Source organism: Erpetoichthys calabaricus, chromosome 2, assembly GCF_900747795.2.
Source record: "Erpetoichthys calabaricus chromosome 2, fErpCal1.3, whole genome shotgun sequence".
Lineage (NCBI taxonomy): Eukaryota > Metazoa > Chordata > Cladistia > Polypteriformes > Polypteridae > Erpetoichthys > Erpetoichthys calabaricus.
In genome coordinates, this window is record NC_041395.2 from 233,616,373 (window position 1) to 233,643,373 (window position 27,001).

The 27,001-nt window shown below is 37.6% G+C and overlaps 1 protein-coding gene across 4 annotated transcripts in view; it reads right to left on the reverse strand.

Moving 5' to 3' along the window:
- chst15 (carbohydrate (N-acetylgalactosamine 4-sulfate 6-O) sulfotransferase 15) overlaps positions 1-27,001 on the reverse strand; it is a 232,668-nt gene that overhangs the window by 184,048 nt on the left and 21,619 nt on the right. For 2 of the 4 annotated variants that reach the window (XM_028795247.2, XM_028795246.2), the window contains exon 2: positions 9,568-9,659. The exons of the other annotated variants lie outside the window; for them this stretch is intronic. The gene's annotated coding sequence lies outside the window, so the exon portion shown is untranslated. The remainder of the gene's footprint in view (positions 1-9,567; positions 9,660-27,001) is intronic. 4 annotated transcript variants of the gene reach the window in all.

Sequence of the window (27,001 nt, forward strand, 5' to 3'; positions counted from 1 at the left end):
AGGAAATGGGTACCTGGACAATATAAACTAAGTCTAAAATACCTACACAATAACTATAATCGTAATAAATGAACAATAAAACAGCGGAGAAGCCGTGGATTAAATAAAAAGGATGCAGTTATCAGCAGGGAGACGTGAATACCGTGGCGAAGCAAGGAAGGGAATGAAGAGACCGGAGCGATGGAAGGCCTTATATAGGCAGGCAGCCAACTACGTGGGAGGTGTGGGGATGGTGGACCCAACGCCGCCTCACACGGTGACCGAGCTGCAGGCTATGGATGTATATATGTACGTAAGTAGGATTCAGTTAGCGTTGAGAACCCGCGTACCAAATTTCTTGAAGATGGACCCATAACTAACAAAGACCGCAGGAAAGTTCAATATAGCGGCCAACAAGGGCGTCAAACCACCGAAATAAGTACATACATCGGTTTCAGTTAGCGCAGGGAAGCTGCCTACCAAATTTCGTGAAGATGGGGCCATAAATAAGAAAGTTTAACATGGTGGACGTTGTCGACCATTATGACCGTTACACGTAGAATTTCGAAATGAAACCTACTTAACTTTTGTAAGTAAGCTGTAAGGAATGAGCCTACCAAAGTTCAGCCTTCTACCTACACGGGAAGTTGGAGAATTAGTGATGAGTGAGTCAGTGAGGGCTTTGCCTTTTATTAGTATAGATTATTAAAGAGCTTTGTAAAAAATAAATATTGAAGAACAGTATTTAAATGTGGAAGGAAAGCATGGGATATATGCCAACATAACTATTATTTGATAGCTAATGACACAAAAAGTATCCCTGGTGGCAGGAGTGGGTATAGAAAGGGTTAGACCTACAGTAAATAGTTTCAATGAAACTCCATTTAAACTACAGTTAGTCCATATAAACAGTACTTTAGAAGCACTAGTGAATGATGATCACTCCATGTATATTCATTTTGTTAAACCTGAAAGTACAGCTTTCAGTCTTGCATTTTTATTTGCTTATTCATAACTACTACAAAACAGGCATTCACACTGGCCATTAAAAGGCTTAATTACTCTTGGCTCTTTGCATGCTTATAATGGATTGTCCTGTTTGGAAAAATGGGTCTCTTTGAGCCTTTCTGTACAAAAGCATGCCTTGCTTTGATTCAAGGAGACGCCTTTGTGTGTAGCACACTAGCTGAATTTTTTAAATTGCTGCTTTAGTAAAAACTGAAATATGAAAAATTAGTGTTTCAAAACATTTTAAATTAGACCTTAAAATGTCTTCATTTCTTTCTATAGAGTACTGTGAAGATCAGCATCCAAATAATTTTAAAACATTTTAACTTTAATGGCATTCAAAAATATTTTAAATATTTTTGATTGTTTTGTAAGTCTTAGGAAAAGGTGACTCTTTGAAAGGTTGCCTGTTAAATTCCATTGAGAGTCAGACACGGAGAGTAACAAGGGGACAACAGAGCTCAAGGGAAATTGGTTTGCCAATATGGTGTTTGTATGCTCTTTGTTTTATCTGTGTTTATTTTATCCAGCTACTCTCACATCTCAATGGCATATGCATCAGGCAAACTGGTGTCACTAATGGCCTGTTATTAAAAAGGTCTTACAATTAAGTCCAGGGATGGCTAGTATCTTGCAAGCACATTGCCTCCAAGGTAGGCCTGCCTTCCTCAAAACAGTTTAATGAAATAATAAGATTTAAGCAGTGAAGAGAAGGGTGAAATCTGATTGCTTTTGCTGTCTGCCCACAAAGCACACAAGTGTCCAAATCTGGTGACTTTGTTTCTTTAAAACAGTAAGATATGTAATTGAGACTAAATTGTCCTAGAAATTGCATTGTCAGGGAAGCTTGGAATTCTGATCAGAATACTACAAGTGGTCTCTCAGGAGTCTGATCTCTAAAGCCTGCGCTTTATTGCTTCATAATTACACAAGACAAAATTGACTGGATAATGAAGACGTCTGGTATACTTTTCAATTTTAACACAACGTGAACATGAAATTACACATTTTTAGTACTAAAATCACTTCATCTGTGGCAGTGATAATTAAACAAAGTAATTTCCCCTTCCTGACTTCATATAATAATGCAGATTTTAGACACTGATTGCTTTCAGGTCTTCAATCAAATCTAATACTACCATAGATAAAGGGCACTTGAGTAAACAAGTAACAAATTTTACTTTACTGATGCTGTTTACTGAATGAGCAACACCAACTGGCACTGTGTAAGGTAAATCAAACCAATTCAGGGAATGCCTGATGCTGCCCTACACAAAGATAATTGTTTCTTAAAGTGCTTCTCAAAAATACCTCTGCATAAGCAAACACTCATTTATAATGTACTCCCAACAGCTATGGACGCCCCATTATAGACAAACACAAATCACACATGCATTTTAAAAACTACGGTTTAAACGAGATTATACTACAATACTTTTTTGATTGACTGCATTTAATTTTCTGCTATACAAACCATATTACTGTCTAATTTTCAACTGTACTTCTAAGCATGGAAATGTGTCTGCACTTTATTTATTAGTATTAGTACATATGTCATTTTGTTATTGAGCATGGTTAAGCATGTAAAAAAGATTACCGTATTCTAACAAAAATGTAATCTGCAGTTTATACTGCCATCATATTGCTAATATTTCAATATTTTAACTGCATTAATGTACTTTTATTTCATAAGTGCCCTTCACTTATGAAATTACTGTAGACTGTACTTTACTCTCTACACTACACATATGGTACCTTATTAGCATAAAATACAGTATTTCAAACTGGTCAATATAAACTGACACATAAGGAAACTTTAAAAAATGTAAAAGAGAAAGCCAGAAATGGCTTGACATCAATGTTTTACAGTACAAACCAGATTTAATCAGTGAACCCCAAATTTTGGAAGATTCTAGCATAGCCACAGAAACGCTTATAAATGGAGGGTGTCGTTGGAGTGGTGAGGGAGAAATAAACAATAACTTCTAATCCTCGTTTGTCAATGACCACTTCACTTACAGTATCTCAGTTTAACTAGGTTAAACATGGGTCACTACCAACCACATTAACAGCAAAAGCTACCTTAGCTGCAATGAAATGAAGTGAGGCCTGTGGCTGTTATGCACAAGACATGAACACCAGAGTTACACAATAAATCTTGATGATAAAATAATTATAGTACGATTCTGCAACCTATACAGTTAGGCCTAATATTCACATACAAAAATTGAACAAATGACATAGGAAGTGAACACATACAGAAGTTGAGTAACATGTGTTCAAGGTCCAAGGTTTTTATTTAGTCATGCTTACATAATAAAACATGAAATTTGTCTTCTCAGTTGCATCCAAGAACAGGGAGAAATTACATAAAAGGTAGGTTAAAATATACACTGAAATTCTAAAATGTATACATCATTTTAAAATTGATTATTTGTTAACTACTTCAAGCAGTTTCATAGTACATTTTACCTAATATGGGTACATGACACCTAAGAAAAAATCTACACTTCTGCAAAATGTTTATTATCTCTGATATTTTTTATTAAACAAGGTATGGCACTGGGAAGAAATTAATTTCTAAAGAGATTTGTGAGGGTTTTTAAAGCGACTATTCTCCCTAATTTATTTAAGTTCTTTGTGTGATGGGAATCTGCCATAAGTTGAAATCATTTCCTATTATTTCAACATTGTCTTCTGATACACACCTCATCATCTTTGTCAGTCCCAATAACGTAGCTATTTTTTTATTATTTTGATTTGTCAGACTGCTAAATCAGGCAATGAAGATGAAAGTGGATGGAATGGTAGATTGGATCACGCTGCAATAAAAGGACAATAAAAGGTCCTTGTCCACTTTAAATAGTCTGAGTTTACAGAGTGGAAATAAGCTGATTGCATTTACAGTGTATGTTTTGTTGCAATTATGTTCCAATTTACACTATTATCTGGGATAGTTCCTATGTATGTATATTCAGTCACTATTTCTACCTCCTGTCCCAGAACAATGATGGGTAAACATGTAGATATCTTTCTATTAAAGTCAAATATCATTTCTCAGGTCTTTTTGACTTTCAGAGTAAGATGATTCTTACAGTTTACCAAACAGTCCACTTTTAAATAATGTGGTTTTCATCTTACCCAGATATGCGTCCTCTCAGTTTGATGTCATCAACGTACTTGACAATGGAACATGTTTATTGTCCTGTCTCAGATCCATTGTGTACAGAGTAAATTGTAATAGTGATAAAACACATCCTTGAGGGGTGCCTGTATTTGAGTGAATGAACCTTGGAAAAGTGTCTTGTACTTTCATACTGTTCAATTTCTCAGTCAGTATTGGAGGCTGGATAGCACTGAACACTGAAGAAAAATCCAAAAGTAGCACCCTATAACCAGCCATTACTGCCCTACATCAATCATTTAGTCCAGAACATCCTGATATTAAGTGCTCATTCCCTGCACCACTGACTACAGACATCAACAGGGTAATGATGGTTTGAAGGGGTAAACTCATACTGTTAAATGTGCCTAAAGTAATTTATAGCTGTCTCATTTTTAAACAGTGTATATCATAATATTCTTGCCTCTGTTACAAGTAATATAAATAGGTCTGCTGTTCAATTCATAAAGACACAACACACTTCACTTCATTATCAAATGATTTATTTAGCAACATCCTGCAGAAAGTTTAATCCTTCTCCTGTAAGGTTCACATGATGTGTGCCTTCTTCAAGTACCATTGAATGTTTGGTACAATAAACATCCAGTAAGCATGGGCTTATTTTCATTGGCTGTGCCTGAACACCAGATGGACATGTATTTAGTTGAAGTTGTGTGTATTTTATGTATTATATAATTGTTATTTTTGGTAATTTTGAATGGTTATTTCTCTTGTCTTTATTATTTCTGTTTTTTTTTTTTTTTATACGTTATGTTACAATTGTTACCTGTCTCTTTAAACGTGGTAATATCCATTGTTTTTTGTGGTTGGAGCAGGATATCCTTGATATCATCACTTCTGGGCTTCTCTCTGGTTGTTTATTACTGGGTTTTGTATTTCTTTTTTCTGATTATTTCTTGCATTGTTTTAAGGATTCTGACTTTTGTTTAAGAAATCGGTACTTGTTTATTTAGGATAGATGACTCCATTGTATCTCTTTTTTGCTCTTTTGAGCTTTTCTTTGTATTTTTATGAAGAAATTATTATTTTAAAAAGATCCTTTATTTGCCCTGTTAATACAAGACACAAGTTGATGGTTATCCTTCCTTTTACAGAGCTTTTGGTTATCTTTTGAATTTATTTTAGATGCTTTCATCTTTTGGACCCGCAACACCTAAAGCAGGGTACTAGAGCCAGAATTAAACCAATGGAAGTGAAGCCTTTCCAGGCAGGTAAAGGGGAGCCACCTGGGCAGGGAAGCCTTTTATGAAGCATTTGGAGGCCTCACACTTTTGTAGCCTTGAAGTTAACTCCATTTATAACACAGACAAATAGTCTGACATATTTCTAGAGCAAAGTAATACCCTTGAGGACAAATGATGAGGTTAGTCAGCATTGTGAACATGTCCTTCACACACATACAGTAAATGGTGTCTCTGCAGTTGTAAAATTCTAAAAAAGTCACAATGAGATTTAAGATTTTTATCAATATATTAATAACTGATAATCCCATTTTGAAATGTGTTGTACATCCAGTTGAGTTCTCATCATTTTCTCTCTTTACTTGGTTAGATTACAGTACACCATGATGAGTTGCATCCACTATAAATGGTAAATTTCTTTCCAAGAATAAAAAAAAAACTCATCAAAATCTCCTAGGAATAACAAAGAAGTAAACAAAATCTCCTGAACGATCTTGGTGTTTATGTCTCTTAAGGAACAACATCAGACAAAAAGTTGACTGTTGGGGCTGGCTCTAACCCAGTAAGTTTTCATACAGCATCTTTGTGAACTGGCTATTTCTTATGCAAACTGAATTTCAAAGTAATCTTGCACCAACTGGGAAATCATCTCTTCAAATAAAGCAAACCCATCTGCAAGTGATGATCTAAAGCCACTGTTTTTTTTTTTTGCACAGCCTAGAAAAGTTAAAAAAAACAAAAAACATAATATGTCTCTACAGTGTAGTGTAGTCACTTCCATTTATCAAACCACAGTTGTTGAAAATAACAATAGAAGGTTTCATCTGCAGAGAATTTATCTGGAAAGGTATGGTAGCAAGACTGGTAACAGTAAGGTAATATTCATCCTGCTTCGCGTTTTGGGGTGATGGTCCAACTAGGAAAGGATCTAGACATAGACACTGATCTGTTGCTGCTGTAGCTTGACAGCTGACAAATGTTGACTTCCTTTCCTCCTCTTTTTTTCTAGTAAAATAAAATTGTTGCTGAGGTGGTAGTAACAGTATCAAAAGAAGATGTGATGCCTTTTAGATGCAAAGTCTGGTCACCACAGAAAGTGAAGCATTTCATGTAATTTATAATGTAGTCTATTTACTATTTGACAGAGGATGCTGAAGCCCCCTCAGTAATCATATATTTGACAGTTTTGGATCCCGGCACAAAACATCATTTTTAGCATACTTACAATGAAGAAAAATGTTACATAATATTTTGCTGGTATAAAAGGGTACTTCACCTGTAGATTATGTATTGACAGGGCTTCAAACAGGCACTAGTGTAGTCAAAATAGCCACTAATCTTTACATAAAACAATTAAATAGGTTCTATCTGTTTTTCATGTTTAATTAAGTAGCCAAGTACAAAGGATGAAATTAAATGAGGCCTTGTCTTATTTGAGTTTTCTTGCAACGTGCACCACAACCAGGCTGGAATGTCCAATGAAGAAAGGCAACAGGTGTACAAAGAAAGGGATGTAAGGCATATCCAGCAAACACTAAACATTCCTGCAATATTACGTTAGGCTTAGGTTAGGCTTCATGGGGTACGGACAGTCATGCATTTGGTTTTAATCCTACCTGGCAGGGAGAAAATTCTTTGTTAGTTGTGGTAATTACAACTCAAAGACACATGATATCCTATATGGTGTTCCACAAGGCTCTATCCTGGGTCCGCAGCTTTTCTCAGTCTACATGCTTCCGTTAGGTCAGATTATCTCAGGGCACAACGTGAGCTACCACAGCTATGCTGATGACACACAGCTGTATTTATCAATAGCACCTGATGACCCAGATTCTCTTGATTCACTAACACAATGTCTGACTTGTATTTCAGAATGGATGAATAGTAACTTTCTCAAGCTAAATAAAGAGAAAACTGAAATCTTAGTGTTTGGCAATAATGGATACAATGAGGCTATTAGAAATAAACTGAATACTTTAGGATTAAAAGTCAAGATGGAGGTAAAAAGCTTAGGGGTAACTGTTGACTGCAATCTGAATTTTAAATCACATATTAATCAGATCACTAGGACAGCATTTTCTCACTTAAGAAACATAGCAAAAGTTAGACCTCTTACTGTATATTCCAAATCGTAACCTCAGATCCTCAAATGAGTGTCTCCTTAGAATTCCAAGAGCAAAACTTAAAAGAAGTGGTGAGGCAGCCTTCTGCTGTTATGCACCTAAAATCTGGAATAGCCTGCCAATAGGAATTCGCCAGGCTAATACAGTGGAGCACTTCAAAAAACTGCTGAAAACACATTATTTTAACATGGCCTTCTCATAACTTCACTTTAATTTAATCCTGATACTCTGTATATCCAATTCATTATAATAACTATTCATGGTGGCTCTAAAATCTGTACTAACCCCTACTCTCTCTTCTGTTTCCTTTTCCGGTGTCCTTTTGGTGGTGGCTTGTGCCACCACCATCTACTCAAAGCACCGTGATGTTCCAACAGTGATGGATTAAAAGCCAGAAGTCTGCATGACCATCATCATCAAGTCCTTCTGTGAGAACCCCAAATACAAAGAGGACTATTTCATTTATGTTAGGTAGAATGCCCAGAGGGGACTGGGCAGTCTCGTGGCCTGGAACCCCTGCAGATTTTATTTTTTTCTCCAGCCGTCTGGAGTTTTTTTTTGTTTTTTCTGTGCCCCCTGGCCATCGGACCTTACTCTTTTTCCATGTTAACTAATGTTGTCTTATTTTAATTTCTTATTTTGTATTTTATTTTTATTTTATTTTCTTCTTTATGTAAAGCACTTTGAGCTACTTTTTTGTATGAAAATGTGCTATATAAATAAATATTGTTGTTGTTGTTGTTAACTGAATGTAAATTCTGTAAATGCTGTCTTAGTCCCCCAACAACATCTCTACTGATAGATATGGTGCAACTGCAATTTAAATTTTTTAAGAGGTTAGAAAAGCCAGTTTAACCCAACAGATCCTTGATAACTTGCACACATGCTCAGTGGGGGCTGATTATGGTAGCTAAAACAGGAATGTAGTTTGACAACTGTAGCAGACTGCAAAGCCATCTAACAAGTTTTTAAACTGGCCTGGTTTATCACTGGAGCTACACTCCCGTCCTTACAAGAAATTTATGACAAAAAAATACCTGATGATAGCACTTTCCATCATTTCAACACTACTATTACTGACTAGTCTGCAGCTCAGTTGTATGTGTAACCTGCTTCTTTTATTTCTGTCTGATACATGCTGCAATTTTACACCCTGATGTTTATATTCTTAGCTTGATACTTTTGCATAATTATTATTTATTGCCATTTCTTGTGATTTAATCTGTGTCTGATGCACTGTGTTGTTTCATTTACTTTATTGTCGCTCCAGTTCTTATGTGGGCGGCACAGTGGTGCAGTGATAGCAATGCTGCCTCGCAGTTAGGAGACCCAGGTTCGCTTCTCGGGTCCTCCCTGCGTGGAGTTTGCATGTTCTCCCCGTGTCTGTGTGGGTTTCCTCCGGGTGCTCCGGTTTCCACCCACAGTCCAAAGACATGCAGGTTAGGTAGATTGGCAATTCTAAATTGTCCTTGGTGTGTTTGTGTGTGTCCTGCGGTGGGTTGGCCCCCTGCCCGGGATTGGTTCCTGCCTTGTGCCCTGTATTAGCTGGAATTGGCTCCAGCAGACCCCCGTGACCCTGTGTTTGGATTCAGCGGGTTGGAAAATGGATGGATGGGCAGTTCTTATGTTTGTGCACCAGCAGGATAAGCAACAAATACTTTGCATTGTACAATACGGTATATAATGAGAAAATTAGAATTGATCTGAATTTAATGTACTTACCAGGTTTAAAGACTGATATTTTGTCTGTGTGGAAAATGTGCCTACAGCTTCATACTTCATTTCTCATTAATCTTTTTAGTAATAAATCATACAATACTGTACTAGCTGCATTCTGACTTATTAGCAATTTAATGTCAACTGTAAATGTCACAGATAACTTATACATTAGGTATTCATCAATTTTGCTTGAAATATATGAGGGAAATGATAGTTAATAAAACAAATCTAAAAAAAGAAGCAAGGTTCTGTCAGTGTACAACAGCATTAGTTATTTCATCGGTCATTAAGTTATATATTATGGCTTCAATCATAAGAGATTTAAATACAATTTACTGTACAAAGAGTGCCGGTGAGTAAAATTTTTACTTACAGTATGAAAACAAAGCGGGTCAAGTATTTTCGAACTCAAAACCCCTTGATAGCACCAAAGAGCTGTCTTCATTTACTGGACATTTTCTGTTCCTGTGTGACAAAGACAAAAAAAGTACTCTAGCAACACAGCTGTATATATATTGAACAAATTATGTAAAAAATATGCAGCCATCTTAAAAGCTGGGTTTGTTTGAAACAGAAACCTATGCCACCATTCTTACAATGATGAAACATATTTCACCTCATCTAGGATTTTAATGGTAAATTAATGTGGTAATACACGTTCAAAACAAACCACTTATCCACACTGCCATCAGTAGTATGCTAACAATGCTCTCAGACAATTCATATTATTACATTGAACCATTTATAGTTTATAATGTACATTTTAAATGCCCAATGGCATAACAAATTTTATAAAATCAATCTGAGTGTATGGACAAAAATACCAATATAATAAATGTCAAGATAATAGGCTTTACCTTAATCATCTTTCAGATTGTAGCTTTAAGGATATTGTTTATGGCTTAAAGGGCCTTGGTCCACCTTTTTAGACGAGAAAAACATGCTGACCAAGTAAAGATGGGGTTCATGAAAACCTCATTAATGTAACAGTACAAATAAAACCACAATAACAGACATTTTAAATGTGTTTACACCCATTAGCTTGGGTGTCCTTTAAATGCAAATTATGCCTTTTAGACATTTATGGCAACTAAAATGCCTCTTCAACAAACTCCTTGGAGGAGTCCTTTTGAGATTTTAGCAAATAAAGGGATATGATATCTTTACTACTCCTATATCTTTCAGTGTAAATGATTAATTATACATGAAGCCCCTAAAGGGATATGAGCAAAAAAAAAAAGTTATTTCTCATGCGCATGCTTCTTCTTACAAACATAATGTCACGCATGTCTGAATTAATAGGCTTCTTGAGGTTCTCAACTTATTTGCCTTGTTCTTGCTTATTTTAAATTAAGTCTTGAGGTTCTGCTTCAACAACCAAAGTCATCTAAATGTGTATGTTTCTGAGAATTTCAAACACAAGTATATGATGTGCACTAATTGTATCTGATTTGCTCAGGAATACATTAAACATTGCGAGCAAAACAACATTTCATAAGGTCTGCAAAAAGAGCTTTGTGTTAGTTATCTACAGATAATTCTTTCTGAGAAAGCAATTTATTTTCCTGTGGATTTCAGGGTCTACACTTCCAATAGTCCCACATGGTCTTTAAAAGATTAAATGAAACAGTTCTCCGAGAATGACTGTGGATTAATAAGCAAGACCAGGAGACTCATTTCATCTGGTTTTGTTTTTAATCATTAAAGTATTGGTGGAAATAATTTTCAGGTCTTGTGTGTAGTTTTGGTACCTTGTGAAGAAAAGATAATTCTGTACTAAGTAGGCAGTGTGAACAATCCTTCCCAGATATAAAATAATCATTTACTCAGCCACTGAACATGAATCTTTTTTAGGTACTTTCACTTAAAGAACTATCTCTGTCTGTCTCTCTCTGTAATTATATAAAATACACAGAAAATTAAAATTTCCTGTTAGTGTGAATTAAGTTTATTTTTTAATTTGACAACAATATAATGTAAAGAAAATAGTCTGTTATTCTTTTGCTGTGGTTATATAGAGTATATGCTTAACTTTCCTGCTCTATAGTATGCTTTGTATATCCAGTATACTGAAAATAAAGAATTAGACATACTTCAGAAGAAACTGTTAATAAAATAATTTAACTAGGCCAGTTCTGAGGGTAAGCATTACTGTGACTAGGGAGGGTATCGATATTTCACATCGCAATTATACTTACCACAATTATTATGGTTTTTGGTATTATCACAGTATTTTTGAAATGTGGTATTTGTTAAACACTAATACACATTAAAATAATTTCACCACAATTTATATTGAGAAACAAAAAAACACTGTCTCAGATCTTTTTAACCATTTGTTTTAATGTCAGATGATTATAACATCTATACATACAATTGTTGGTCTTGATATATCTTAGCACATGTACACCAGGATGGAATACAGGATCATTTGGTGCTGACAGCACAATGTTTGGAGTGGCTGTAGAGCCTGATTTGTGAGTGACAGTCCCTTTGGCAAAGGCTACACAAAAAGTTACTGTTGCCAAGGTTCATTCCCTGAATTATTTTTCGCCACACTGCCTTCTCTGCTGCAGCTTGATTCAGTGTTGTCTATCTTTTACTGGCTCCTCTCCAGCAGATCTCCTGCCTCCAGTGACAGTTACTGGCACATTCCTCTCAGCTGTTGCTTTCAATGGCCATGGACTATGTGTCACACTTGCAGACATCCATCCAGAGATGAGAGTGATCTTGTTCCTTGCTCACCATATAAGAGAACATTGTATCAGACATCTGGTGGACGTGGCCAAACCAGTAAAGTCAGCGCTGCAGCAAAAGAATGTAAAGACTAGGGATCTTGGCACAGAATACCTTGTTTGCCCTGTGGTCCAACCAGCTGGTCAAGAATGCACCTATGGCTGTGCATATGAAGGGTGTTTAATTGCCTTTCTAGTCTGGAGTACAATGTCCAAGTTTTGCTGCTATGCAGCAGAGTGCTGAGTACACAGGCACTGTAGACGGCCATCTTGGTGTGGCAAGTCAATTTCATGTTGTTCCAGACTCTCTGAGTTAGCTTGGCAAAGGTTGAAACAGCATTGCCAAACCTCTGGATCTCTGCATCCAGTAACTGTGGTATCAGGGGAGGGGAACTGATGCACTACTTACTGCTCATTATCACAGATGGTGATAGAGGTTAGACTATCGACATGTTGGCCCATCACATTGGTCTTCTTTTGACTGATGGTGAGGCTAAAGTCCTGACATGCTATGGAGAACTGATCCATCAGTCTTTGCAGTTACTATTGTGAGTGGGATGTCAAAGCAGCATCACTGGCACACAACATGTCCCTGATGAGGACCTGTTTAATTTTGGTCTTTGCTTTTAAATATGAATATCTGAATACCTTGCTGAAAAAACCTTGTTTTTGGATATACCTCCTCAGTCGATTCTTTGAAGTCATGTCTTAGCATCAAATCAAAGAAGATGAAAAAGGGTGGAAGCAAAGAAACAGCCTTGTTTTACGTCGCTGCATAAGTTGAAGGTGTTAGGTGATGCAGCAATGAATTGGATAAAATACCCCTCATGTCTGTGTGGAAGGACTGTATCAGGCTTAGGACCTTGAAAGGGCATGCTATCTCGCTGACTGACAAGGTTTAAGGCCTTGATCAGATTTATAAAGGCAAGATACAGAAGCATCTGCCCCTGAGAGTTATTGGAGCCTATTCAGCACTACCCTGGCAAAAATCATGCCCACTATGTTCAGTAGAGAGAAAACCCTGTAATTGTTGCAGTCACTTCTGTGCTCTTTGTTCTTACACTGGGTGACAATATTGCAATCTTGTATTTCCTGAAGTACCGCTCCCTCTTCTTAACACTGGCAGATAAGAATGTGAAGGTAGTTCAGCAGAGGACCTTTGCTATATTTGATAACCTCAAGTGGGATCCTGTCCATGCCCAGTGTCTTCCCTGAAGGTAGGCTGTCGCTGTCCTTGCTCAGTTCATCTGGTGTAGGCATTGCATCTAGCTCTTCCATGTGTGGCAGACTTACGATGGCTTCTAAAGCTGTGGTGCTCCCTTTGGGGACTATAATCTTCTTGATGCCATCTTAGACTCCACCCTTGCACGACTTTAGCTAGCAGTCATTAATGTGACATCTAGCAATCTTCTGAGCTTTGCTCCTGGCTGTTTGAAGAGCTTGCAAAATTGCTTGGGTTCGGCGCCACTTGTGTTGCAGCAGAGCTGACGTACAATAATATTTTATTTCTGTTGCAGACGAGGCTTGTGTACATTCATCAATTTGCATCAATGTCCTGGGGCCTCATGCATAACCCCGTGCATAGAATTTACGTACAAAAAAATTCAGATGCAGAAAACCGTACGTAAGCCAACTTCCACACACTTCCGTTACATAAATCCCAGTCTGCGTGAAATGTAATGCTCGTGCACATGCCTGCCGCCCCTCCCAGACTCCTCCCAGAATTTCACTCCTTTGAATATGCAAATCAATATAAATATTCCCTTAAGTTCAGGGTTCTGTGAAAAGACAATGGCAAAAGCACTGGGAAAAAAGAAGGATATCAGCGAATGCCAAGTGGAGGAAAGGAAAAACATACTGTTTGTTGTGTTTAAGCAGTTGTAAAAACACAACAGGAAGTTGATCAAAAGTTCAAGTTCAGAAAGTCGTACAGTGCCCGAAATAAAAAAGAAGTTTTAAGATATCAAAGTTGCAGTGAAAAGGCGAGCCGTAACCCACTGTCTGAGTGTCAAATGGATGCTTATTAGTGTATAGACAAAAGAAAAAAATAAGGTTGAAATGTCAACTTTAATCTCACAATTTCCACTTTAATCACAGTTTTTTTTGTCATTAAAGTAGAATGTCATAAACTTAATCTTAAAATCTTTTAATTTACGAGTTTCTCAAATCCCATCGTAACTAAAGTAGCAAGTTAAATGCTTCATATTCTGTGTTTTCTTCTATGTACTCTACAGTATGTGTGTGAATCACTATTTGCTTCTTAAACGGGCTCTCTCTTACACCAACAGCACACATAATACATTACATTAATGATATTACAGCTGTCTGAACAATTTAAATACTAAGATGTATACTTGATAACATTTTCATGATGAAATGAATTAAAGCATGTATTAAACATGGGGCCACAGTGGTGCGATTGTAGCAACGAGCTGGAGCCCCGTCCAGAGATTGTTCCTGCCTCCTGCAAGATGCTTCAATGAAATAATTTACTGCAGCAGTACTGTCTCTTTCAAATGTACTAACCCCCAATTCCTGTCATTCCTTTTCTTTCTCCAAGTAACCAATCGCCACACAATCAACTCTGTAATAGATGTTAAGCCATCTGTAAGCTTAGAATGCCGATTCTTCAAACTTTAAAAGAACATTGAAATATCTTCATAGTACATGTTTAATTATTCCATCCATCTATCCATCCAGTCCCAGCAAGCATACAACGTGAGGCAGGAACAATCTCTGAACAGGGCACCAGATCGTCGCTAGCGCTGCGCCACCATGTCCTCACATGTTTAATTATTAAAAATATAGATTATTTAAATGATGTTAACATTTTATCTGTTGTAGCAGATATGCCCTTTGTCCACCTCTTGAACCCTCAGGTACCACTCCAAACACAATGTAAAAGTACAACTCTTCTTTGTTTTGTACTTACGTGCACAAAGCACCCTCCACACCACATTACTCATATAATAATTCTCTCTCACAATAATACTCTCCTCCTCACCCCGACACTTTGCCCTCCTACCTCCCAGCTCAGCTCAATGTACTGGGCTTCCCAGAGTCCTTTTATACACCCTGACCCGGAAGTGGTTCCTGTCCAAACCCACAAGTCCTTATTCCTTCCGGGTCAGGGTAAACAGTCCTTTTCTTCACCCTGGGAGCACGTCGCTTCTTCCTGTCACGTGACCATGACGTACTCCCAGGTTATAGGGCACATAAGAGCCCACTAGCCCCCTACAGCGACTCCCGGTAGGCCCCCAAGGTATCCAGCAGGGCTGTGTATAAAAACTACAAAGTCCATGAGGCCCTGCTGGAACTCGGGGCACGTTCCTGCTGTCCAGAGGGCTCCTCCTGGCGGCCTGGGGGTGGCGACTGGAGTCTGTAGCCGGCCGTCCATCACACTGTATAATGTAATAAACATATTTTGCTGCATTTCATCTTAAAAATGATATCGTCATCATATGTAAATATGCTCTTTATAAGGTGGCTCAGGTTGTACAATATTATAACTGTATCGCAAGTTTACAGTGAGGTGATTGTACTAATAAGTACAAACAGTTCTACAAGGAACACTTGATGGACTGATTGATTGCGTTTATAGTCCTTGGATGAAACTGATGCTGTATACCAATAATTCTCTTTCCAATCAGCTGCTGTAAAGCTGTGATTCCACACTCAGATACAGTGGGATAAATACTTGAGAGTAACAACGCTAAAGCAGCTATGGTATTTGGAATAGTTTGTCCATTCAGATGCCTTAAACTAATAAACAATATGCGGTGAATTTCAGTGTATATGATAAACCTGCGTCAGGGATGTGGATCTAAAAAAGAAAGGGAAACCACACTGGAACAAAAGCACTGCTTTGCTGCTCGGTGCCGCCAGTTTGCAAAACCAAGTGGAGAACTTGCTTACACCAAGCATTTAGCTGGCGTGAGAATGTGCGTGGCTTTACACCATGTTTAGTCTTTATACATCGCAATGAGAGAATGGAAACAGGCTTACGCAACATTTTTGTGCATAGGCACCGTTTATACATGAGGCCCCTGGCCTTCTTGGTCTCCAATTTATTTTTATGGGAAATATATGAAATAATCTGTCCTCTTAAAAATGCCTTCTAAATTTCCTAGAGTATTCCAGCAGAGACCTCTGAATATGTGTTTGTCTCTAAAAATAATCAATTTCTTTGGAGGCGAATTCTGTAAAGTTCACATCTGCTAATGACAGGGAGTTAAGACACCAGCTACTAAATGAATGTATAGGGCATAGTGATTCAGTTTCCAAGATCAGAGGGGCATTATTGGAGATAACAATAGTATCTTACCTGAAAGATTTGATTGAGAGCTTTAACATTACAAAGTTCACTGTTTGGTCATAGAGAAATTGCTTTTGAACTTTTCAGGACATTTTGTAATCTTAAGTAAAATTAGTACGATGTCTCATAAATTGGCTTTAAGCTTGATTTAATATTATTGCCAGGTATTATGTCTAAGGAGCCTATTACTATGTTGGCACTTAACAGATGTGGTGGTGAAAAAGATAAATAAGAAGTAACTTTCTCTCTTTCTCTTCTACACACCAGCCCTCCCTCAGTTTGCCCCCAAGTGAGGCTAGACCACACTTAACACAGTCCCAGTCCTCTGCCATGCTAAGAAACAGGGTATATCCAAAACAATTCAAAACCCCAGCAGTGGTGTGGTAAAGATTAAAATTGAGATATCTTATGATAGTACAGTCCAAATACAGTAAACCTATGTTATGATGTTAAACAGTCTCCATAGGAAAAAAGAAAAAAATGAAAAAAAAATGGTTACCAAAATGTATATATATTTAATAGAATAAATATCAATATAATCACTGAAAAAAGTGTCCAAAAAGGAAACAGAATGTATGGTTACAGCAAATGCTACATTATAGAAAAAAGAAGTTGCAAGCAGAATCTTCTTTGCTTTACCAGAACACAACATGACTCATGCTCATATTTTAAAAGATAGTCTTTTTAGCTCTTTTACTACTTCTTCAGGAGAACTAAAGATGCAGAATTCATCAACATCAACAATCACTTTCAGTTTAGCTGGAAACAAGAGGCTGTATCTGATTTCAGCTTTGTGTGTTTAATGCTGTAGAATGCAGCTCGTTTGGCACTACTGAAAGAGAGAAATCTAGAAAAATACAAAAATTTTGTAAAATATAATCCCCTCTTTCTGTCAGAGAATCTACATCAAATTTTCTTTTAAGCCATAATTAGTTGAATCAGACAATTAGACTTCTCAGTTGTGAGGCATTCAATCCATGTATGCAATACAGTAAGCTGCTGAGATCTGTGTATGATTTAAAGTCCTCTCCAATTATTTTAGAAAATAGTTCAGCTTCTGATTTCACTGGGTTTAAACTTTCATGGTTTTCAGGAAGACCTTTGATTCTGAGTTTGTTTCTTCTATATATTCAAATGCAGCTAATTTATCACCCAGCACTTTGCATTCAGATTCAGCATTTTTTTTTGTCAGCAGCGGATGTCAATTGTTCAACTTCTTCAATATGAAGCGCAAATGTTTGCTTAACATTTTCCAGGTGAGCACCAAGTACTCTGATTTTATTCTCAGTTTTGCTCATATTTTCCTGTATTTTTCATCAGTTTTTGCTAGATATTTTTAAGGTTTACGTCAAAGTTATTGCTTAAACATACCTCCTTGTCTTTTATGTCCTGAAGCAGCTTGTCTATTCAGTTGCCTATTCTGTTGTGTATATCCTTATTTATTTCCTCCTTTGCATCATTTATTTTTACCCTTAGTGTGTTAAGCAATACTGTCAGCGCAGACAGCTCGTTTCCATCATCTCCAGGCTCCGAAGGGGAAGTTATGTATCCTGTAGGAATTGATGCTGCTGTCTCACAGAGGGTGTAGGTAGTAGTTGACAGAAGGGATAAAGAGGCTATGCTTGGTTCCGAAATTCTAGCTGAGATCGGCAAATTCTCATCACCTGCCTTACTTGCACTTTTGCTCCCACATTTGCTGTTGGCTAGAGCTGATGCTGAAGCATGAGGTCCTAGCTGATCCATACCTTCTCTTTCAGCTCCGCCTGTGGTAGGCCATAATGTGAACTTGACACTGGCTTAGACTTTGATGTAACTTTAGTTACCTTTCCTTCTCTTTCTGAGCCCTTGGTCTCCTGCTCATGCTTTTAATATACTTGTAACTGAATCCACTCTGGTTGATTAAACAAATGTTATCTTTGATAGATAATAAAAAAAAAGAAATAGCACCGCTGTCAGCAGAATACCATTTAGACATCCATTTCAAGCAACAACAAGACCAACTCAGTAGAATTATTTTCTGTGTTTATTCCTTTTTATTTAAATTGTACTATTTAAATCTCTTTTCAATAACAGAAATTATTGTAAGTTAAAATACTCGACTATCCACTTTACAGGCTGTCTGTTATTTGTGTTCACTGAAAGTAACAGGCTAATTTTTCAAAGAAAAGTGGTTTTGACTATATATATTTTCATAGTCATGGTACATGTCCCCTAAGTCTCAGTATTTAAACCATGACTTGAGGCCCATTAATTAAGCACAGTGTTCTCATATTAAACCGGCTGATGAACAGATCATATTGCACTTTTAATAATAATGGCAATTATTGCCACTTATTATTATGTGGTTGAGCTGCCACTTTGATCAAGATAGCTCTCCTGTCCTTATAAAGTTGTTTTTGTGCTCTATAGCAAAGCGCCTTTATCCTTTACTATTTCTTCAGTTAAACTATATTAATATCCGTAATATACATTCAAAATTTTCATTGTACTTTAACCAGCTAAAAATGTCATAATAAGTAAATATGTTGTGAGTTACAATAAGCATGTGAGTTAAAATTAAGAGTTCTTATGAATTCAACTGAGATGGAAATAAATGTTATTAGTTACAGAAGTGATTCTTATGAATTGAACTGAGATGGAAATAAATGTTATTAGTTACAGAAGTGATCTATGAATTCCAGATGAACTGACAAGTATCCTAGAATAATTTCTATGTCTATCCAGTAACTAATGCTTACTAATATGTTTAGTTTATAAATGTTCTCATGTGTCCAGTTTTGATGTCACATTCCATCCTCTGAAGATGCCATACTGATAATCTTAGTCTAAAATAAAATACTTATTGTGAAGCTGAGGTTCATTAGACAACAGCAAATAGTCTGACAAAATCAAAACACTGCCATTTTAAATGTACAGCTACTGTATTGCTATTTAATAGAAAAAAGTCATGGTTGTGGTTGTCACATAGAGTAATTTCAAAACAACACTACTATATTTAATTTAAGAAGTGAGGACTTATTCAGGCAACAATATGATAATGGGGAGCATTAATAAATACACTTTAGAAGTAATATCCACATAATAATTTAAGTAAAAGTGTAAGATCTGTAAAATGTAAAACTGAATTAAATTTGAATCCAAATTGCATGAGTAGCAAGTAAATAGGTATAAAACAGAAATAAATTCAAATAAAGGGCAAACTATTACTTTATGCCCCTTGTCTCAGAAAAAGTAAGTGTCCTTGTAACTTTGTTGTATCAAGTAATTTGGTTTTTAATGAATATTTTTTTCAAACACTGGAGATAGTAATGCAGAAAACACCAATGGATTTTAAGGAAAAAATATTTTACAAAACTCAATGAAGGACCCAGAAGATTATCTTATGGGGCAATGTTTTCTTGAAAAGTTGATTAGGGCCCTCCTCTTAATTACCCTACTCTATGCTACTCAAGCCAGATACTGAATCTATATCTATTATTTATTTATTATATTACATATCTATTGACAATATTTATGTATCTAGATTGCAAACACCATACATTGCATCAATGTTTATATTGCTAACCACACATCAATATTGCTGCTTGTTTATGTTTTAATTTTAAATTTAAATCATAATTTTAATTCTATTTTTATTTTATTATTTGCACTTCATGTTGTTACACTGTGGACCCTGAGCTTCACAATTTCGTCTATCTGTATACTTTGTGATGGACGGTCGGCAGCTCATCCCGACCGACACATCCAAGACGCTAGATGGCGTCTTCCCTGCAGCATGGAGGTGCCCCGGATTCCTGCAGGGCACCATGGGAGATGGAGTTTGGTTTCACAGCCCTGCTGGGTGCCGTGGGTGCCATCGTGGGACGCTGCAGGGAGAAGCAGGGATTTTTATTTTCCCGGTAGCCCGGAAGTACTCATCCAAGTCACAAGGATGGAGAAACAGAAGCAGTTCCGGGCTGAAGAAAAATATAGGTCTTTATCTGACCCAGAAGTGCTATGGAATCACATGGACAGAAGGACAGGAGCACTTCCGGGTCAAGGACTATTTAAAGGACTTGTGAAGACCCAGCAAGCTGAGCCGAAGTTGGGAGGGAGTGTGACGGAGCTGCTGGGAGTGGAGGATTGGTTTTTTGCAGTGTATTGTTATTGTGATTATTGATTTATGGTGGTGGAGGTGCTTTGGGGCACATCGAAGAAGAAAATTAAAATACTTCTGTGTGCCTTTAAACCAGCGCCTGCATCGGTCTGTTGGGTTTCATGGGGCAATAGCACCCTCAAGCGTCCATCTACTTACATTGGCGTAGCCAGCAGGATTCTGACCATCGGTTTGGGTCAGAAAACCTTTAAAATTAACACAGACGCAAATCCCAACAGGCAGCGCTACAACACAAGAAACCCTCACTATACATCAGTCCGTGATGGGGAAGAAATCTAGGCAGAAGAATGGGAAACCCCAAAAAGAACAGATCCTAGATGACGGAGAGCATCTATGGACATACCTGGTGGGAAGCGAGGAAGACAGGGTGGCAATTGACGCCAAGAGGACCCGAGCTTTACGGCGGCGGGATGGCTGTTGGATGTCAGACACAAAAGACAACCTCTACTTACTGGGAGACCCCGGTCGGAATCCTGAGGTATGTGCCAAAAGAGTGTCCGATCCACAGGGACCTTATTTTTGTTATTTTGCAGAAAACTGTCTCCTTGAAAATAACGATGAGTCGGAAACATACAACCCACCTGAGCAAGATGGCGGTGATGACAGATTGTATTGCCGATCTAGAACTCTGAACCTTGGGTGCCTATTCGACCAGAGCAGTCACATGGACTATCCCGAGGCAGGCTGGGGAAACTAAGATGACGACACAGAGTCACATGATCACGAAGGTCTCCTTCAGTTTGCTGAAGCGGGACATGTGACCTGTTCCAAAGGATTGCGGGAAGGAGAAGGTCAGCGTTGTCCCATAAGTGAGGTCATCGTTTCCCCAACAGTTCCGAACTCCCTGAAGGGGAAGAGGGAGGCGAGCGAAGCAACACCTGCCACATATGAAGATAAAGAAGGACGGGATATGACTGAATGGTCCGCCGCTAAATTAGAACAGGCAGATCGCAGTCGGCCGATGGAGGCACCCCGGACCTCCATTATTAAAAACCTCTGATTCCCAAGAGCCTGAGCGAGTCCCAATGGAGCAGGCGCCAGAGGTGGGCATACTCATTGGCAAATGGCCGGGAGATGGAGCTGAGGATGGCCCGAGCCCACCTCTGGCCGGTTCAATTAATAACATTAATGTACGCGAGCTGGAAAAGCTGATCCAGCACGTACTAAGTTTCTTCCAGGTTCTGTCAGATGTGAAGAAACTGGTGGAGGAGTTGGGAGCAACGGCTGAAGTGCCTTTGAGACAGGTGGAGGAATACCTGCGGCGATTAGGTCAGGAGCTTCCCGAGATGATTGAGTCGGTGGTACAGGTGAGTTTTAGCGGTACCGTACATGAAAGAGGGATGCAGAGTGCAACAGGCCAGCGATTATTTAGTAGTGGGTGCCAAGTAACCTCGAACCCTACAAAAGAGACCGTAATGATGACTGAGTGTCCGGTGGAAGGATCGAATGAGCCGGAGCGGAGGGATAGTGCTGCCTCCCGGAGCGAGTCGATCCTTAAGACATCAGCCCTGGTCATTAATAAAACAAAAGGGGTGCAAACAGGAAAGGGTCTCTCTCTTACGCATAGAGAGACCCAGACTGTGAGAAAGCCCCAGATTAAAAAGGAGATCCCGGAGGAGAAACGGGGACCTCCTGATAGTACAGAGCATGGAATTGCAAGCTCACGTGTATTTGAAAGATGCTCTCCGCAAGGGCAGAGAGACAATACAGGGGTGGAGCCAGCAGTTCCAGCCTGCTTTCTGTCTCGCAGGGCCAGAATATCCAGGGGGATGCGGCTATGTTATGAATGCTGCCAGCCAGGCCATATGTGGAGGAATTGTCCGCGGTGAACCGGGGAGACGGTTAAAAGACAGCATTTGTGCAGTGTCTGCCCACGGTTCTCCTGTGATTGTTTTGCAGGACGGAGCCTCGGACCGGCCACAGCAAATGACACCTCCTGGAGGAAGACAACTCTCACCGGGCTGGATGCTGCGCCCCACTGTGCTCAGCGAAGGGTGGGGAATTGTGATGGATGGCTGGCAGCTCATCCCAGCTGACTTATCCAAGACGCTAGATGGTGTCTACCCTGCAGCATGGAGGTGCCCTGGATTCCTGCAGGGCACCATGGGCGATGGAGTTCGGCTTCACAGCCCTGCTGGGTGCCGTAGGTGCCATCGTGGGAAGCTGCAGGGAGACGCGGGGATTTTTATTTTCCCGGTAGCCCGGAGGTACTCATCCAAGTCACAAGGATGGAGAAACAGAAGTAGTTCCGGCCTGAAGAAAAATATAAGTCTTTATCTGACCCAGAAGTGCTATGGAATCACATGGACAGAAGGACAGGCGCACTTCCGGGTCAAGGACTATTTAAAGGACTGGTGAAGACCCAGCAAGCTGAGCCGAAGTTGGGAGGGAGTGTGACGGAGCTGCTAGTAGTGGAGGATTGGTTTATTGTAGTGTATTGTTATTGTGATTATTGATTTATGGTGGTGGAGGTGCTTTGGTGCACTTTGAAGAAGAAAATTAAAATACTTCTGTGTGCTTTTAAACCAGTGTCTGCATCGGTCTGTTGGGTTTCACGGGGCAACAGCGCCCTCAAGTGTCTATGTACTTACAACTTGTATATGGTTGAGATGACAATAAAGTTCACTTTGACTTTGAAACATCTCCTTTTCTTGACATAAAACAAAGAATAATAAAGAATAAATGCATCAGTATTGATGAAACATCTTTTTCTCTCCAGAACATATACACATTAATGAAAAAAAAATGAACAAGTTATATAAGAACATTTGAGGAAAAGAGACAGACCGTGAGTAAAAGACATTATCAAGTTAAAAGACAGGTCCATTGTGAAGCATAAAAGAAGAAGATAAGACAGTAAGTGACCTAGCACTCAGGAGAATGGTGGGACCAGTATGCAACTAATATGATTTTGTATTTAATTTTATGTGGTATTTTATGAATTCTTTTTCACAGTGTATTTATCTATTTAGGATATTGGAACACAGAGGAATCAAAAAATAACATTATTTTTACATTTTACGGTGATTAGAAAAAGTACAAAATATTTATAGTTTTGCTTCAACGCCATTTTGTTGACCTCAGATGTCACTGTTTTTTACACTTTTATTGTGGCTTTGATAAGGCTGATGCCCAGAGTCACTCTGCCTGCATCATTCATGGTTAAGGGTATAAAGATCATCTCCTCTGACTTCCTGGTAACTGAGTTTGGATAAAAAATGTCTTGGTGCCATATTTAAGTCTTTATTTTTTTGGTTATTTTTTATGACAAATCGATTAGACATTTGTTTATGACTTCAGTTTGATTTCTGAAATATGTTTCATTTCTTCTTGGAATATAAATGCTACCGTTTTATTCCATATCAGTAAAGCAACATGTAAGGTAGCATGAAAAACACCTTGAATTAAATGCTACAGACTTATCGTACAGTGGAGTCAGAGGCCTTTCACAAGTCAACGCAAAGATAACGGCATACTGAGCTATGATTCCGTGTTAACTAATAGAAAGTGGAAACACGGGATAATTTTCCGCTTCAGCATTATTATTATTTATTTTAATAACATAATGTATGGTCTGAACAATTGTTACTTTCTCAATAACAGAGCAAATGGAGCAAAACAGACACAAAATTTATCTCAAAAAGTAACAATTCAGAATGCAGTGTATAGTTTACTCCTGTGAAACAGATCAAATATCTCCACTGGAAAATATAAAGAGCTATAGCTAGTATTTCTATGAATAGTGTACATATTATTTTATTTCTAAAAAAACATGTTGCACTGCATATTTTAAGGATTTTGGGTGCTACCTCTATTTAAAATAAAAAAGTGTGTTTGTTAACATTATGCTTATGTGAGATATCCACAAGTAAATCAGACTGATAAAGTGGAGCAACCCCTCCATTTCAAAAAGAAAAAAGAAATAAAATCATCTAATTCAAAAAGTCAGTAGAGTCCAACTGTGTTCATAGCACAATGAAGATTCCTACAAAAAGAACCTTACACCTATATTTTACTGCTAATACCTTGTCTTTCTGTTATTGAACAGCGTCTGAATATGATTAGTTTCGCAATATCTGTGTAAAGTAACTCAGGATTAAATAGAACACTTCTGACACGGCTAGTGCTGCTCAATTCCATCTAATTGCTTGTGAAAAATCATTCATAGCAGAAGTTTCTCCAGCAGTAATTTTCTTATTTGTAACCTATGGTGTAAGAGATAGCACTGAACAGAAAAAGTCATCTACATTTAAATTAAGTCAGGCTTCAAGAAATAGGAACTTGTTTGGTTTTAAGTGTTTTAAATCAAAAGGAAAATTTCTTAGAGAAAGATTCATAATGGGAGACTTGTCTTTAAGATACAGTATATGCTACTCTCTGTGGGACAGAATAAAAATGGCTACTGAATCAGTAATATTACACTTGTATTAAAGTATTGCAGGCAATACAATGAAATGAATCTGGACAAATAATACATGTAATCATCCAGAATTGTACCTCTACAGTGTACAAACTGGTCGAATCCAATCAAAAATTAATTTCATTTATTATTTCTAATTTTATCTCTATCTATGAAATATTCTTATAGGTTTGGGGTAAAACAACTAATCCTCCTAAGCAATGGATGGTGCTAGGTGGTATTAGAAAGCAGTAGTGGACTCCTGCTTTAGGGAAAAATGGGCTGGAAAATTAAAAATGGCTGCATGTAACCAGTTAAATAAAAACAGACATATTGGAGCAATTGGCCCAAGGGTTGATATCAAAACACAATGGTATAGTGGCCCATGATTTTAAAAGTAGGGTCCTGACCCTGAAACTGATTGTGGTGATTATATTAAACACTAGAATGGCATACAAATATCTAGTCCACAATCTTTTAAATTTAGAATCAGACTGGATAACCAAGTCACTGCAGGGACCCAGCATGGGTTTGCCAGCACACCTAGTTGACACTATCAGAATGCTTCTAGTCATAAATATTTTTATACTTTCATCAATTGGTATGACTTGTATTGATCACTCTAGTATATTCCTGATCAAAACATAACTTTTGCTTCATTTGGTAATTTGGTAGATATTATTTTCAACATGTAATATATTTTTATATACGGAACAAACATTCTGCAATCTTGGTTACAAAATGTTAATGAAATCTTAAAATACATGCCATAAGAGAATAAGTTATCCTTTCAGCATCTCTTATTTTTTATAATTAGTACTGTATCTAGACCTCAAGCTTTCACCTTAAACTTTCTGAAAAAGTGGCATGGGGTAACCTTGCTGATTAGGCCTATAAGAGGTAGCATATGAGGTAGAATCAAAGAGCTCCTGCAGCATTCCATTTATTTCAGAAGTCAGAGCTGGGAATGACATCATACCCAAGTGTCTGTGCTCCAGTAAAGCATTTGGAAAACCAATATGGACACCTCTATAGAAAACCTTTGTTGTGCTTGTTTTTTTGGAATAAATACCAGTTGAATACTACTCATTATGCAGTATTTTCTGCATCCGAAAACCATACCAACATGTCCACAGATAGAGGTTGGACAGTACTGTGTATGTAACTGATTTAATGAGACACAAATGGACAGAAATGCTAATAAAACAGTATAATGCTACAGCTTTCGATAAAGTTTGTGGTGTATTGTGTTGACATCATAATTTGAAGTTGGACCAGGCTCAATTGTCCAAGCAGGTAATTTGACTTCCAGTTGAAAATTCTTACTAGGAACTCTGAAATTCTGACTTCCCAATTCAATTGTAATGCAGCAATCCCCTCACCACTAGCTAGTAAAATGGTTACAGTATCAGAAAATAAGAAATGATTATCTCAATACAGAAATGAAAAAACAAAAGAAATCATATTAGAAATGGTTAGCATTTCTGTAAAGAGTGATGGTAGTTAAAGTATAACAAGATCACTTTGGAAACTGTAAGAAATAATACAATTTTCATCCAATGCAAATTATTATTTACTGCTTTCACTGTTCTTCCAATACTATGTATTTACATTGATGTTATGGCTTTAATTTTTTAAACGTTGAAAATATCCGACAGATATTAATAGAATGTGCTAGGATTTAATATCTTCTCATAGTCTTTTATAATCACAAACCTCCATGGTTCATGGAACTTGGAGGAAAATTTCACAGGAAATTGGAAGACAATAGCTGTATGTGTAAAATGCACAATTTACACTAAACATTTCCTATGGTATTAATGACCATAAAAACTGAAGGCTAATGACCTGTTTTATTAAGTTACATATTTAAAAGTCTTTCCATTGGTGCCAAGAACATACTTTGGAACAATTACAGGACAGAAAAAGGGAAGTGATAAAAAGTATAACCTTAACAAGGATGCAAGGGATATCATATTAAGATACATTTAACACCTGGAATGAAATGAAAATTCATCAGTTGATTAAGTGTATAGAACAATATGAAAATTACAAAATAAAATAACAAGTGATATGTGTCATTAAAGTTACATTACACAACGTCTAGTTGGAGGGGATGTTGCACTAAATAACCAAAGTTTCTGATATTGTCAATTGAGCATGACATATTACATGGTTAGAAACTGCAGGGAACGTCAAATT